We start from the raw sequence: 16,763 nt of genomic DNA on the forward strand, positions 1-16,763 counted from the left end.
AGATTAATTTGAATGTAGTCGAGCTCTTTTAGGCTTGCATGAGCGTTCTAAAGCTCAGATAGCTATGAAACTGTAATAGTTCTACCCTATAGGCGACGGTGGGGAAGTGCTTCCGCGCGGCCTGTCTCCAACAGCGTAATATAATAGGTTTTTGGGACCACTGCTACCTTTCAGTCGGCGTCAGCGTTGGCAAGACGCCTGATTGCGAAATGAAAAAATGTATATGACGAAATCATATGCTGTTTTACACATATAACCACAACATACAATTCATTTCTCTTCAGGACAACAGCGAAGAACAGAAATCATAAACATAACAGTGCGGATCAAAGAAAGCAATGTGTTATGCATCCTGTTCCTGTGACTCCTCTGCGCTTTTTTGTGGTTCTAGCACAAAAAGTGCACCATATGGCACACGTATGCCTTTTGTTGTTTAACCTGAAATATTTGCATTATATACGCCTCGGAACTGCACTGAAGATTCTACAGTCTATTTCTCCAAAACAGGGTCCTACATTGGACGCCTTCTTGATTGCATTGTGCTCGTAAAAATTTATTTTTTGGTGCCCTTCCATTAAAGTCTTGCGTTAGGCAGCACTAAATTCTCAGTTTCCGTTTCTATCCTCTGTCACGAAATGGTGGGACACACTTTCATTATTTTTTTAGAACAAAGACTAGTCCTTTGAGAGGAAATATCAACAGAGCAGGTTCGCAGCTTTGGAAACCTTGTTTTCCTGATCTATCCTGAGTAATCCTGATCTATGTTTGGCATACAATGCCGTCAGGCGGCAGGGTCGCCCACATTATAAAACGCATCACCGTTTCGGAGCTTACTTTGAGCCGTTTAGAATCTGAGTTCTTTGTGTATTAGCTGATTCGTTAGTGCATTAATAATAATTGTTTTTGCAAAACTGAGAAGCCTAGCACTCGGGAGCTAAGTTTTTTTTAATTCGTGCCCGAGAACGTGGAAGAAAAAACGAGTTTTTTCACGCGAACAATGTCACTGAACGTGCATAGAAAGAAATAGGGCGGCGTTAGCAAGAACTATTCTTAGAGAGCAATAGGCAGGAAATGCTAGTGTCTCGAACCGTTGCTGTTTTCTCCTGCGTAACATCCCCTCCCTGCGTTATAAAAGCGGTCTTGGTCCAAACTAATTTCACCAATTTATTTCAAACCCAAAGTAAGCCCCTGAAAACATCCAGCTGGTAAAGTAGCATAAAAACTGCTGTGATCATTGGCAAAACGAGCGAAGACATTGCGTATTAAGCTCTAGCAAATAAAGCTATGAAAAACGTAGCGTCATCGTTAATTCCGAAGAAGTCTAGGCGAGAGGAACGAGATTCTAAATGTGGGAGCTCTGAGCGCCTGCGTGTAATTTTTTCCGCAAACAAAAACAATCAGCAGGAAATTTCCGCGTAAGGGCGAGCATTTTCCTGAAGTGGAGCATAACGTAATATATATGTCATTTGGCAAGAATGAACAGTCATCGCAAGTCATGTATAAATTTATGCTGATGGCACGTACAAGTAAGCATTGCAAGCGCAAAGCTCTCATTAAGATTTCAGAAATAATATTACTATAATTCCCGCCGAACTGTCATAGGCGCTCCGCGATTACGTTTGTATTGAGTACATACCATATTTGTTTAAAGCATAACTGCGCTTTTTGGTCTGGCTAATGTGCTCCGATGCACTGCGTAAGAAATTGCAGAGATAATCATAACTATGCAGTTGGCTTGATATAGAAGGAAAATACATAAAGATATCCAGTGCACGGCCCTCTGAGCAGCATCTTAAAAAGGATCGGCAAAACGTTTGCAGGTGTGTTTTCACCTGCTAGTTTTTGTTTTGAAAAATGCGTTCTATTCATAATACAACAGTTAGATTCTACACTTCATTGAAGAAAGAGGAAAGAAATTCGTTTATTCCAGCAGGGCAAACAAACCGTCTGCTGCAGGGGCAGAGACTAAAAAGACTTGCGCCGGACGAAGGCCTCTGTCTCTCTGCAGTCGGCAGACGTTCAGTCATACTACCGCAATAATAACAGAATAATGCACACAAACAAAAAATGTGTATAAGGAAAATCAAAAGAAAACACAACACTGGAATTATACACCACAATAGCAATATGTACGACTGAAATGAAGTTATATTTAAAAGAGATTTATTTCCGTACAGTTATACACACTTATAATTATATGAAGATTATACACCCAGGAACAGGATTCAAGACAAAAATAGATTAAATACCTTAGTGCAATAAAAGGATATTTTTTGTGGACACATGGCCATGATAGCGTTCAATCCCCGCACAGAACAGCGGTAGTTATTCAGACATCTTTATTGTGCTTTTTGAAACTTACTATAGTGGATTGGAAATTTACTACATCTTCTAATTTATAAGAATAACAACCTTCTGCTATGCGACTGTTTGTTTTGCATAGTTCGTTCTTGTTCTCGGCGTGCGTCTTTTATTATGTCTTAATCGATAGACAGAATTTTCTTCCCTACAGCATATGTACAGATTTCGGAGTTTTATAAACTGCAACAGCTTGTAGTAGTGCAGAGCTGGTCGGCCCTCATCATTTCCATCATCATCATCATCATCACCATCATCTTCGTCATCATCATCAGCCTGAATGCACTCACTGCAGGGCAAAGGCCTCTCCCATGTCTCTCCAATTAAACCGATCCTTCTCCAGCTGCGCCCACCCTAAGCCTGCGAACTTCTTATCCGCCTACCTACCTTTCTGCCGGCCCCTGCTACCCTTGCCTTCTCTTGGAATCCGCTCCGTTACCCTTAAGGAGCAGCAGTTGTCTTGCCTTCGCATCACATGCCCTGCCCAAGCCCATTTCTTCCTCTTCATTTCGACTAGGATCTCATTAAACCGCGCTTGTTCCCGCACCCACACAGCCCGCTTCCGGTCTCTTAACGTTACACCTATCATTTTTCTTTCCATGGCTCGTTGCGCGGTCCTTAACCTAAGCTGAACCCTTTTCGTTAGCCTCCACGTTTCTGCCCCGTAGGTTAGTACCGGCAAGATACAGCTGTTATACACTTTTCTCTTGAGGGTTATTGGTAAACTGCTATTTATGATCTGAGAGAACCTGCCATATGTGCTCCACCAGATTATTATCTTTCTAGTTATTTCCCTCTCATGATACCGATCAGCGGTCACTAGCTGCCCTAAGTAGACATATTCCTTAACCAGTTCCAGCGCCTCACTTCCAATTGTGAACTGCTGTTCCCTTGCTAGGCTGTTGAACATAAGTTTGGTTTTCTGTATATTAAATTTTAGACCCACCGTTTTGCTCTGCCTGTCTAACTCATTGATCAAGCTTTGCAATTTATCTCGTGAGTGACTCAGCAATGCAATGTCGTCAGCGAATACCAGATAGTTTAGGTATTCTCCATTAACTCTTATCCCCAACTGCTCCCAATTCAGGCCTCGGAATACCTCGTGTAAAGAGGCGTTGAATAGCATTGGCGAGATCGTATCTCTTTGCGTGACGCCCTTCCTTATTGGAATTTTATTGCTGAGTTTATTGAGGATTATGGTAGCTGTGCTGTTCCTATAGATAACTTCCAGCATTTTCATATAAGGCTCTTCTACAACCTGATTGCGCAATGCCTGTATGACAGGTGAGGTTTCAACTGAGTCGACTGCTTTCTCGCAATCAATGAAGGCTATATATAGGGATTGGTTATGTTCGGCGCATTATCATTTGATTGATAGTGTGAATATGATCTATTGTGGATTATCCTTTAAGAAAGCCTGTTTGATCATATGCTTGATTAAAGTCTCAGGTTGCGCTGACTCTATTAGCGATTATTTTAGTAAATATCTTGTATACAAGGAACAGTAAGCTGATCGGGCTCTAATTTTTAAAGTCCTTGGCGTCTCCTTTCTTATCAATTAGGATAATGTTTGCGGTCTTCCGAGCTTCTGGTAAAGCCAAGGTCATAAAGCATTGCGTATACAGGGTGGCTTGTTTTTCTGTCACAATTTCCCCTCCGTCCTTCAACAGATCTCCCTGCTGTTACCTGATCCTCACCAGCTGCTTTTCCGCTTTGCGTTGCTCCTAAGGTTTTCTTTACTTCCTCTTTCGCTACTGGCGGGATGACTCATTGCTGTTCGCTACTGTCTCGCTCATTAATGCTTTGACTACATTCACTACAGTATAGATTTGCAAGGACACTTCGGCTACTTTAACTATCTTATCCATACTGCTAATGACATTGCCCTCCTTGCCTCTAACACATACGCCAGATTTTTACCAATGCCTACTTTCCTGTTCACCGCTTCCAGTCTACCTCTGTTCTTTATGTCCTTATGTCGGCTACGTTGCGCTTATTTATCAAGTTCGATAGTTCTGATAGTTCTATCCTGTCTGTAGGGTTAGACGCCCTCATGCTTTGGCGTTTCTTAATCAGATCCTTCGTCTCCTGAGATAGCTTGCCGGTATACTGCCGAACCGTCCTGCCGCCTACTTCTACTGCGCACTACGTAATGATGGCTGCCAGATTATTGTTCATTCTAGGGCCATTAAGATCGTCTTCCTCAGTTAAAGGTGAATATCTGTTCAGCGGTGAAATCCTGAATTACTCTATTTTCTCTCTTCACTTCTTCACTACCTTCTTCCGTACCCTCCTAAGCGAATTTGAGACCTTGCCATTCTTTGGTCGCTACAGCGCACCTTTCCGATGACGTCCACATCCTGATCAATGCCAGGTGTAGCGCATAGTATGAAGTCAAATGAATTTTTAGTCTCACCATTGGGGCACTTCCAGGTCCACTTCCTGTCCTCTCGTTTGCACAATAAGTTATTCATGATCCATAAATTATTTTTATCTTTGAATTCTACTAATAACTCTCCCCTGCTATTCCTAGAACCTATCCCATAGTCACCTACCCCCTGGTTGCCAGCATGCTTTTTGCCCACCTTCGCATTGAAGTCGCCCATCAGTACAGTGTGCTGTGATTTTGATTTGTTCATTGCCGATTCCACGTCTTCATTGAAACTTTCGACTGTCTGGTCATCATATCGGGCTGCAGGTGCGTAGGCCTGCACCACCTTCAGCTTGTACCTCCTATTGAGCCTAATTACGATAGCTGGCACTCTCTCGTTAATACAATAGAGCTCTTCTGCAATGCCAGCTATATCCTGATTAATGAGGAATTCCACACCTAGTTCTCGTCTATCCGCTTATCCACAATAGCCCAGTATGCGCCCGTCCTTTAGTACTGTATACGCCTCACCTGTCCTCCTGACTTCACTGAGCCCTATGGCATCCCATTTAATGCCCGCTAGTTTTTCGAACAGCACTGCTAGGCTATCCTCACTAGATAAGGTTCTAGCGTTGAACGTTGCCAGGTTCAGATTCCAGTGGCGGCCTGTCCGAAGGCAGAGATTCTTAGCACCCTCCGCTGCGTCACAGGTCTGACCGCCACCTTGGCCAATTGCTCCGAAGCCGCTGGGAACTGAAGGCCGAATTTTCACTGGTTTGATCATAGGAGGTTGTGGCCATGTACTACATCAGGGTGGCCAAATCGTGTTCTGGTGAGGGAGTGCGTTGTCGGTTCTGGTCACGCAGCTCAGGCCGCACCCCAGGCATGGTTGTGCAATTCCATCGACGCGCGGAGTTTTGTTGCGAAAGCAAAACTATGACAGCCAGCGACCCATTTGCCATATGCCGTGGCTCACGAACGACCTTGAGCCGCCGTCGCCTACCAACGCCGCAGCCGAGCTCCAAAAGATGGCGCGTCCGTCGACGCCGTTGCCGTCGCCGCTCGCTTTACCAGATGTGCTCAGCTGGCGCAGAGAAAGAGGAGGTGTCGCCTCGCAGGGACTATAGATATATATGCTTTCGCCTCAGTGGATTCTTACGCAACCATGATATCTGATACCTGATTTAATATCTGCTGCGGGTCCTTGGACCTAAGATATTAAACTTATTTTTGGAATATGGCGGAGTGTTTGGACTCAAGCACTTTGGCACGGGTCGGCCGTGTATTGCACTGCCTCCGGAATAGGCCCGGGGCGTATTATCGTGCGCCTTTTCTTTCTTTGCTTTTTATCCTTTAACTCTCCTACTTTCAGCACACGGCAGCGAGAGTGGCTCGGCTTGGGCCAGTTGGCAGGCCCGTGCACTTTCCTTTTCTTTCTTCCTATCAGCAACAGCAGCAGTAGCAGCAGCAGTTGATGCTAGTTGTTATGGAGAGCACGAGACAGAGGCAAGAACTAAAGAACGAAGCGAGGAAGAGACAACGCGCTCAAGAGACGCCAGAAGAACGCGCCGCACGACTCGAGAAGCGGGGTAACGATGATGCGGCCAGAAGTCGTGCCACGTCCCGGAGTGACTCTTAAACTGCGGAAGAGACCAGTTTGAGTTCACGAGACCGCCGGAATGAGATGCTGCGTAGACTACGTTCCGAAGAAACGAAACTTTCGCAATTCAACTAGGGTTAAGCAGAGCTAAACCACAGACAATTTTTTTATTCCGCTGCAGAATTGCGCGGCACCGGGATTCCAAGCCCGGTCCTCTTGCACGCTAAGCGGATGCTCTGCCCCTAGGCTGTCGCTGCTTCTTTAAAGATTTTATACTTTAAGAACAATGAATTTCGTAGAAGCTGGCAAGGCCCATAATAAGTTCCTTAGCAACGCAATATTTTCTTCTGTAGTATTAAACGTTTAGTGTAATTAATCTTTGTAGTGGTTCCCCACACAATCATCCCGTAGAAGAGTTTTGAATAGAACCGTGTGTTATACAATAGTTGCTTTGTCCAAAGGGGAATATATGTGCTACTCTGTATAAACAACCAACGGTTCGTGCCAGTTCAGTTATTAAACGGCTCACATGTGGCGTCCATGACAATTTTTCCTGAAATACACGCCTAGGAGTTTTTGTTCTTTAACCGAGGAAAGTCACTGCTAATTAAACTTCTCTGTTATTGTACTCTGTAACGGTTTATTAACAGGGCGAAAACAATGTAGGTTGTTTTTTTAAAAAATCAGTTCTAGCCAATTTGCTTTTACCCGTTTGGAGAGGTGCATAAGGTAGTTTTTCACTTCGGTTTCGAGTAGTAATAAATCATGCGAAGTGAAAAAAATATTACAATCATCTGCATACATAATGACTTCTAGTGATGCGTGTATTTTGACAATATCATTGATATACGTTAGGAAGAGCAGCTGCTCTAATATAGAACCCTGTGGAACACCTTGAGCTAGTTTTAGCTGTGATGAACTCCAGCCTCTTATGCCTGCGATATGTGAGCGATCATAAAGATAAGAAGAGAAAAGTTGCAGGGCAATACCACGTACACCATACATAGAATATTTCTTTATTAAGATGATTAGATATAATCAAAAGCCAATTTGGATATCTAAAAAAAACTCCGGCTGTGTATTTTCTATCCTCTATGTTAGAAATTATTTTATCCTTAATGTAAGATAAAGCTTGCTCTGTAGACTTTCATTTCTAAAAACCATATTTAATTTCCATAATAATGTTGTGTTTATTCAAAAATGATGCCAACCGGCTATGAATAACACCTTCAAAGATTTTTGACAGCGTTGATAGCATAGATATGGAGAGATAATTTGGTTTGGTTTAGTTTTGGTTTAAGGGGGTTTAACGTCCCAAAGCGACTCAGGCTATGAGAGACGCCGTAGTGATGGGCTCCGGAAATTTCGACCACCTGGGGTTCTTTAACGTACACAGACAAACAGTACACGGGCCTCTAAAATTTCGCCTCCATCGAAATTCTACCGCCGCGGCCAGGATCGAACCCGCGTCTTTCATGCCAGCAGCCGAGCGCCATAACCACTCAGCCACGGCGGCGGCTGAAGGGAGATAAATTTCCAGGTTCTCAGTTCAGCTGCCTTTATATAGTGGAGTGACTCTTTCTGTCTTTAATGTTCTTGGAAACAGGCCTGTGGATAGCGCAAGATTTATAATGTTGGCCAAACAATCAGATTCTACAGTAGATATAGATTTCAACTCAATCGAGCCAATGGCATCTGCTCCAGGAGCAGCGTTATTTTTCAGCTTATTTAAATCTACACTTCATGGGGACTTTTTGGATGCATATAGACTCACCTAACGGTGTTATGACCAATACTGATTGACCTTCAATGTTCAATGCTGTATAATTATTAGAGCCAACTTTTATGAAATGCATGTTCACAGCGTTGGCGAGAGCGCCACGGCGCGCAACAGTTGCCATAAATTTGGATTTCCATAACGTTTGGACTGCTCTTGCTTCCTTAGCTTTCTTCGGATCAGGTGTCAGTGTAAGCTGGCATTTTCTTATTTTCAAAAATAAAGCTGGGTCTCTTTTATTTATAAACCCATGGTACATTTTATCCTTTTTTCATGCGACTCTAAAGAAGTGAATTCGTCCATGGCTTCCGAAATTGTTTGTTTCTGCGTGAAGTGACGCTTTCTTCTATAAATGCTGCATTATACAACGCGCATAACTAGGCTAAGAATACGTCAAATCTCTGCCAGCGTCTTTTTGTTTGTAGATTCAACTCCAGTCAGTTCTTTCGCCTAAGCGGAAGAAGCACTGCAGTGTTGCACCAGTGATTTTTCGAGGCGGATGAAGCAGCGCATCCGGATTATTTCTACTTTTCTTTTGGGATACCGCTGTAAAGAATACTGGCAAATGAATGCTCAAGTCACATGAGAGTGCGCCAAAATAAAATTCATGACGTTCTAGTTTTGTTGCGCATATATCTAGCAATGTTGCACTATGTGTAGTTATTCTTCCTCTCAAGCGTACACTATCTTCAGAATTGTATGTGGAAAAGAGTGTTTTTAGTTCATTTGCATATAAATCATTAGAGGATAGGACAATGTTTGTTTCCGAGAATAACGTATGAAGGCTTCTTTAGGACCAAGAAAGCAGAAAAACATGTCAAGAAAGTGGAAGAATTTTCTTTTGTGTCCCAGTGGTGGCCGGTACACTACAAAAATGGCAAATATTCCAACTCGTGCTCCTAGGCATTCGATATGTTGTGATATAAATGAGAAGTCTTCTAATAATTCGTAAGAGAGTGTTTCCTTACAGCACACTGAAATTCCTCCGCCTCTCTCGTGTTCGTAATACACGTGCCGAGGGAAGTAGCCGGGGAAACGGGGTGCATCATCAGGAGCTGTAATCCTTGTCTCGGAAAAGGCTTAAATGTCATAACTGATTTTGAACGGTTCAAGAAATGTATTTATATCATCACCCTTACTTTTTATACTTCAAATGTTCAGATGAATCGCGGAAACGACACTATCCTTATTGCTGTGCAGGTTTTTGAATTCTTTGGAGCTTTAATAGCTACACATGTATTGAATAGATGTGCGCTGATGTTTTTACTGGTTCTTTTGCCACTGTTACGCAGTAATCATGGCCAAGTCAGCATGGCAAGCGATCAGTATACCCATGAGCACTCTTCTTTGCGGGCAAGTATTTTTCCGCCTGAAGACCAGACAAACTTCCAACCATTTTCTTTTTCTTGATTGCAGCAGCCAGCAGTACCTTGTTTGCCTGGGTAAGTTGCTCGTTTACAGAAATTGATTCTCCTGTTTCATCGCCCAGCACAGTGCTATCAATTCTCTTTTTTCTACATATTTTCAGGACGTCGTTTCGCTTGCTCCTGCGCATAAATCGCGCGGTTACAATTTGCACATCTGCTTGTTGCACGTCAACCCAGTGGCATGCATCGATATCATCAGTGTCAACCTCTTCGCCAACAAACTCGCCGATCTTCTTAACTACATTATAGGGATCGATTGCTGGGCCGACACCTTTTATCTCGAGGTTGTTTAACAGCTGATATTGCTCAGTATCTTCATATTTCCGCGCAAGGCGCTCGTTTTCTGCCTTGAGTTCCTGGCTTTGGCTTAACATCTCTTGCATTTCTAGTCTTAGCTGCATTAATTTATCGGCTGTGTTTTTCACATCCGTGCAAGCATTGGTGCAGAATGAAACGCTGTCTTTCAGTTCACGCAATTCTCCCCTGAAATCGCCTTTAAAATGCTCAAATTCTGTAATTTACTCTTGCATGTATTTCTTGTCTGTAGCTCTTTCGGACAGTTTCCCAGTATTTTTCATGCTCCCTTTGCAAATATCAAACATATCACACAACTCGGGCAGTTTTCGATAGCAATGCACAATGAAAGTAAAAAAAAACTAGTTACAACCTAATGTACACAACAATTCCCGCCTGTAATAGCAGAGAACGTTCCTTAGGTCCGTGTGCTTAGTGCACTGACTCCGAACTGCGTGGCGAGCCCGTTTAAGACGCCTTTTTATTCCTCATTTTATTTCTCCTCACGTTTATTTAGCAATTGACTCCCAAAGAAAATAGATATGCTATTGAAACCCAATTTTAAACATGTACCTTGAATTGCGAGCATCAAACAGAGAACCTCTAAATTAGAAACAGGGAATTTTGACAACCGACTAGAGCCGGACTGGTTCCTGAATAGTAAACATCGCCGAGGACAGCACATATGGACGGGATAAAGCGTAAACTGAATGACACAGACAGCCCACATAAGTAAAAAATACTGGCTTTTCAGAATTATTCGCAAAATATAAAACCGGCATGGCATTCGTAGGCAGTTTTTATTAGATATATATATATATATATATATATATATATATATATATATATATATATATATATATATACCATTTTAATCCCCCTTCCATGAGCGGGTATCTTTGTACCACGGCGGAATTGATGGGGATCGGACTCGGGCTGGACCTGCTGCTCACCCTCGACCCTCCGCCGCCCAGGAGTGCTCTACTGTGCGACTCCCGCGCCGCCCTCAGCCGCCTGCAATCTAACGGCCGCGGTACCCCACTAGTGGCGGAAATTCGCTCGCGCATCGAGCGCCTCGCGCATAGATGATGTGCCGTGCATCACAGTGGGTGCCCGGTCAATGCGGCATCGCCGGCAACGAAGAAGCTGACGACCTCGCGACCGCTGCACACCAAATACCTGCCAGCGATCTGTCGCTTGCGCTCGAGGACGTGCGTGTGGTCATCCACGACCATCTCCAAACGCAGCACCCCGACCTAAACATCGCAGGAGGTGAGCGCATCAACAGCATCACTGGCTGTCTCGCACTTACGCGGTCGCAACGTGTAATGATCCTCCGTGCGCGCATTGGCTGCGTGTGGCACGGCGAACGACGGGTGCGTCACGGAATCGCGACGAGTAATGTGTGTGGAGAATGCGGTGCAGTGGACACTAGAGCACCTGCTCCTTCACTGTGCCGCACACGCCGATGCTTGTCGCGATATGCTTGCGACCTATCGGGCGCTGGGCATGTATACTACCAGGCTACCTCAAGACGCTATTGTGGCTGCACGGCAGTGCGCGCACCCATTAGCGAACCTTGGTGAGTCTGTGTGTGTTCCTCGAACAGACGGTCTTGACGTCCCGTCTGTTCTCCGCCAGGTAGATAGACGCAATGACCGAACGGTCCACGACTTCTACCTTGGACGATTAACTGGACGCCCCACTCCAGTTGAGTCAACATAGTGCTGTGCGCGTGTGTTTTTATCGCTTCATCATGAACTAATCACGCGCAGAATCTGGGCACATTTCTTATTGTGTAAATAGTTTGTGTATATTACCTATCCCCCTATACTCTCTTGCTCTCCCCTTATCTCTTTCATTTCATTTCTTCATTCTGCCTGATATCCTTTATTTCCGCTGCCCCAGCTCAGGTGCTTCAGTATCGATGGCAGATGCCGGGGCTAGCAAAAAGCTTCTCCTTTCTTTTTCTTATTTTTTCAACAAAAACCACTTACTACTACTTTGATATCTTAAGACCTTACTAAAAGCAAAACCTCACCGACCTCCACGTGCGCATCTGTATGACGCCTTCAACTGCCAACCGTCGGAGGTTGCAGGTTGCTGATGGCTCTTAGTGAGCTTTTCCTGACCACTTGCAGGAGGAGTGGTTGGTGAGGTCGGACTATGAATGACACAGAAAAATAAATAAAAAATTCAGCGGGCGCTTTGATCACATAAGTGTGGTGAGGGGAAAGCTTTTAACGCGGTGTTGCTGATTGTGTCACTGATGTGTCGTTATAAAAATAATATTAATATAATAATTGGTTTTTGTGGAAAAGAAATGGCACAGTATATTTCTCATTAGCCGTGGATACCTGAACAGCGCCGTAAGATAAAGGGATAAAGGAGGGAATGAAAGAACAAAGGAAGAAAGAGGTGCCCGTAGTGGAGGGCTGCGGAATTATTTCGACCACCTGGGGGTCTATAACTTGCTCTGACATCGCACAGCACACGGGCGCCTGAGCGTTTTGTCTCCATAAAAACGCAGCCGCCGCGGTCGGGTTCTATCCCGGGAACTCCGGATCAGTAGTCGAGCGCCCCTACTGGTCCGGAGTTCCCGGGTTCGAACCCGACCGCGGCGTCTGCGTTTTTATGGAGGCAAAACGCTAAGGCGCCCATGTGCTGTGCGATATCAGTGCACGTTAAAGATCCCCGGGTGGTCCCGTTAAGATGTTAAGTACACAATTGTGAACCTGAAATGCTGGAGACACTGGAGGGCGCTTAGGAGGCATATGCGTCTGATTCGACGCTTTTCCGCCAACACTATCCAGCGTCCTAGACATATATGAGTTTGGGCAGAAAAAAAAAGAAAGATAATGTTACCCGGCCCGCACCACCAATGGCACGACGGGCTTAGCGTCCTAGACAAATTATGATGAGGCATAAAAATTATCAAAATAAAAGAGCCTCTGCCTGTGCCACAAGTTTAACAGGCTTCCTACACAAGTATAACAGGCGTCCTAGACATATATTAATGTTGGCAAAGAAGAAGAAAGAAGGCGTCCTAGACAAGAAGAACTACATATACGCTGGCAGGAAGTAGCGGAGTGGTTAGCACGCTCGGCTGTGGAACGGAAGGGTGGTGGTTCAAATTCCGCCGTGCACAAAGCTTTTCTTCTGATCGACTTGCTGGATGTAACGGACGCCGGACAGGTTATTCGCCGCGAGTATGAGCCGTTGAAGGCTTCCGCCTTAAAAGAAGCGATCACGAATATAAATCCAATAACTTTCGTCAGTGAAAGACAATGCAATCAGAATTTGATCACATTGGCGAGTGAACAGAAAATACTGTGAAATCTTTTCCGCATCGATCCACGATGCCGCGGCGGTCGGGTAAGAACACGGGTACTCCGCCTCAGTAGCCGCGTTTCGATACAGGCGAAACGCAAAAGGCGGGCTTGTGCCGGGGGGAGAATCTGTGAAATCTACATCTGGAAATTATGTCTCGAGAAACAACTTCAGCCCGGTTGCGGCTCTATATTATACCGCGGGTAGTTCGGCTTGCGGATGAATAAATGTGCTCTATGCTGACTGCGATTAGAGATGAAAGGTCCTGGAGACTATAAGGTTAATGGCCCCATCAGGAACGCTGCAAGGCGGACTGGCTATTTAAATAAAAATAGCAATTTTTTAAAAGCTTCGAAGTCGCTTCAGAACCTCAGCTCTAAATTTTGGAGCATTTCACATCATACGTAAATCTATAAGTTATGTCTTTAAGCTATCCGGAGTCGTCCTAGCAAGACAGGCTACCGCAAGCCCATACGGGACAAAATAGACGCATCGACCCGCCGCGGTGGCTCAGTGGTTAGAGCGTTCAGCTAATGAGCCGTAGCAGCCGGGTTTGAAACCCGACCGCGGCGGCCGCGTTTCGAAGTAGGCAAAACGCAAAAGACGCACGTGTGCTGTGCGATGTCATTGTTAAAGATCCCCAGTTGGTCGAAATTATTGAAGCGAAAGCTTCGCAAAGCTCCATTAAGCCGATTTCGCCGTGCGTTGCCGGTTAACGTTAAAGTGAGCCAGAGGTCAAAAGTATGTGTTCAACCACGGTGGCGCACCTCTTGACCTTTGACCTTTCGATTCGCTGGTAGAGTGCAGTAGAATAGCCTGCAGTGTTCATTGGGTGACCAACCGGCCACATGCCAGGGTGGCAGGGTGGGCGCAGCCTCTATTGCGCGGAACGCACTCAACGTTATAGACGCCAAGGCGCGTCTAGTTAAAATGTACACTACAGCTTTAGTTCTCTTACGAGATTCAGCCGCAGTAAACCGCAGCTAATTTCCGGTATACTTCCACTACCACACCTTTTCCTTTCTGATTTTAACTCCCTCCTTTATCCCTTCACTTAGAGTGCGGTAGGAGTGTCTACCGAAATATGTGAGAGAGCTACTGCGTCATTTCTATCCTAAAGAAATAGAAAATTGGTTTCTAGGGAAGGGAAATGGCGCTGTATCTCTCTCACAGACCGGCGGACACCTGAACCGCGCCATAAGGGAAGGTATAAAGGAGGGAGAGAAAGAACAACGCAAGAAAGGTGTGCCGCAGTGGAGGGCTCCGGAAAAATTTCGATCACATAAGGATCTTTAACGTGCACTGACATCGCACAGCACACAGGCGCCTTAGCGTCTCGCCTGCATTGAAACGCAGCCGCCGTAGTGGGGTTCGCACCTGGGAACTCCAGATCAGTAAGCGATCGCCTTAACCACTGAGCCACCGCCAATCAAGCCATTTTTAAAGAGTGAAAGAAGAAAGGAAGAAGGAAGAAAGGAAAGAATAAATTAAGAAAGAAAGAAGGGAAGAAAGAAAGAAAGAAAGAAAGAAAGAAAGAGGTGCTGCACTGGAGGTCCCCGGGATTATTTCAACCACCTGGGGATCTTTAATGGCCTCTTCTATTCATTCCCTTACGGCGTGGTTCGGGTGTCCATCGAGATATGTGAGACAGTTACACGGCTATTTTCTTTTCTAAAAAAACAATTTCCAATTTTTTTTCAGTTCGTAGACATGCCAAGCTGCTCATCAATTGAAACTGAGGAGTCTCGGATCTATTTATCAGCCTCTTGAGATGTTTATGAAGTTGAGAATTTTTTTCCGCGGTAGCACAGTGGTTAGGGCGCTCGTGTACTGATCTGGAGTAACGGCGATTGAATCCGACCGGGGCAGCCGCGTTTCCATGGAGGCGAAACGAAACACAAAGGCGCCCGTGTGTTGTGCGATGCCAGTGCACGTTAGATTCCCAGTTGGTCTTTATTCCGGAGCCCTCTACTGCGGCCGCTCTTGCTTCCTTCCTGCTTTCTGTCCCTCCTATATCCCTTTCCTTACGTCGCGGCTCACGTCTCCGCCGGAATGTGAGACAGATCCTGCGCCATTTCTTTCAGTAAATAACAATTTAATTTAATTTAATCTGGGAAAACGAAACATTGTGGTTCCAATTCACTTTGTGAAGGTGGTTGGACTGCGAAGATGTAAAACGACACCCAATTACCCATTGCGAGGTCACTGGAAAATTCGCACACGTGGCTCCACAAAGAGTGAAACCACAGACCAGTGAAATCTACTTCAACTGTATGCTCTATTAAGGCGGAAAATTGGGCTAGTTGGAAAGCGCTCGAGATCATTTTGCTAGCGCTTAGCCAATCTTTCAAGATACAAACATTCTAGGTACAATAAAAACGCAATCGGTGCGTAAAATTTTCAAAGATAGGTGCATTGATAAAGAAAGTTCGAAATGCGACGGCACCCCATCTGTCATTCTATCAAAAAAAAATGTTTTTCCTAAAGCGTAGCGTTGCTACTACGCGTATGTGAGTGTCAGCGTTTTGAGATGTCTTATATTAAATGTTTTTCTATTTAACAGCAGTTTAAGACTAGCGTCTGTCCTGTGTATTTGTGTTCTTTGATCTCGTTTGCTCACCAAGCGCTAGCAAAAACATTTCAATCTATGCTTTATGCCTGATTCCAAAGGAGATTTGCTGTTTGCATTGTTTTTAGCCGGGTGTTTTGTGTTTAGACAACATGAAAATGAAGCCGTAATGCTTACAGGGGAACCCTACCACGGAAAAATTGAAAATTGGCTCTTGGAAAACGAAATGGCACACTATATGTCTCACATATTGGCGGACACCTGAACCGCGTTGTAAGGAAAGGGGTAAAGGAGGAACTAAGAGAATAAAGGAAGAAAGAGGTGCCGTAGTGGAGGACTCCGGAATAATTCCGACCACCTGAGGATCTTTAACGTGCACTGTTATCGCGCAGCCCACGAGGCCCTTATCATTTCGCCAGCATTGAAACGCGGCCACCGCGGTCGGGTTCGAACCCATAAACTTTGAATCAGTAGCCGAGCACCCTACACCACTGAGCCACCGCGACCGCGGCGGCAGCGTTTTGATGGAGGCGAAACGCAAAGGCGCCCATGTGCTGTGCGATGTCAGTGCACATTAAAGATCCCCAGATGGTCGAAATTATTCCGGAAACCTCCACTACGGCACCTCTTTCTTCCTTTCTTCTTTTAATCCCTCCTTTATCGCTTCCCTTAAGGTGAATGCCGATATGTGAGACATACTGCGCCGTTTCCTTTCACCAAAAACCAATTTTAAATTTTTAATATTTTAAACTAAGACATCGCAGCAGCTTTCGCGCTCAATTAGAAGTTGGTGCTTGGTCCAGCAGTCCTGTGTTATTTGCAAAGGGTCCTGAACATAAAATGCGAATTTTTTCAACATAGAGAAAACGGAGCCTTGCCAAAATTCGGCAAGTAATTCAGATGATACTGCCCTCGACTATTTATCTCATCATCTTTTCTATCCCGCTTCAGGAAAGTGACTTTGTCAGGGGTACGATACTCCGGTTAGTTTTGTGTTCAGCTATTTCAGCGCACTTGGCGACTGGAGGTGACCTTTT

This window comes from Amblyomma americanum, chromosome 7, assembly GCF_052857255.1.
Source record: "Amblyomma americanum isolate KBUSLIRL-KWMA chromosome 7, ASM5285725v1, whole genome shotgun sequence".
NCBI classification, from domain to species: domain Eukaryota; kingdom Metazoa; phylum Arthropoda; class Arachnida; order Ixodida; family Ixodidae; genus Amblyomma; species Amblyomma americanum.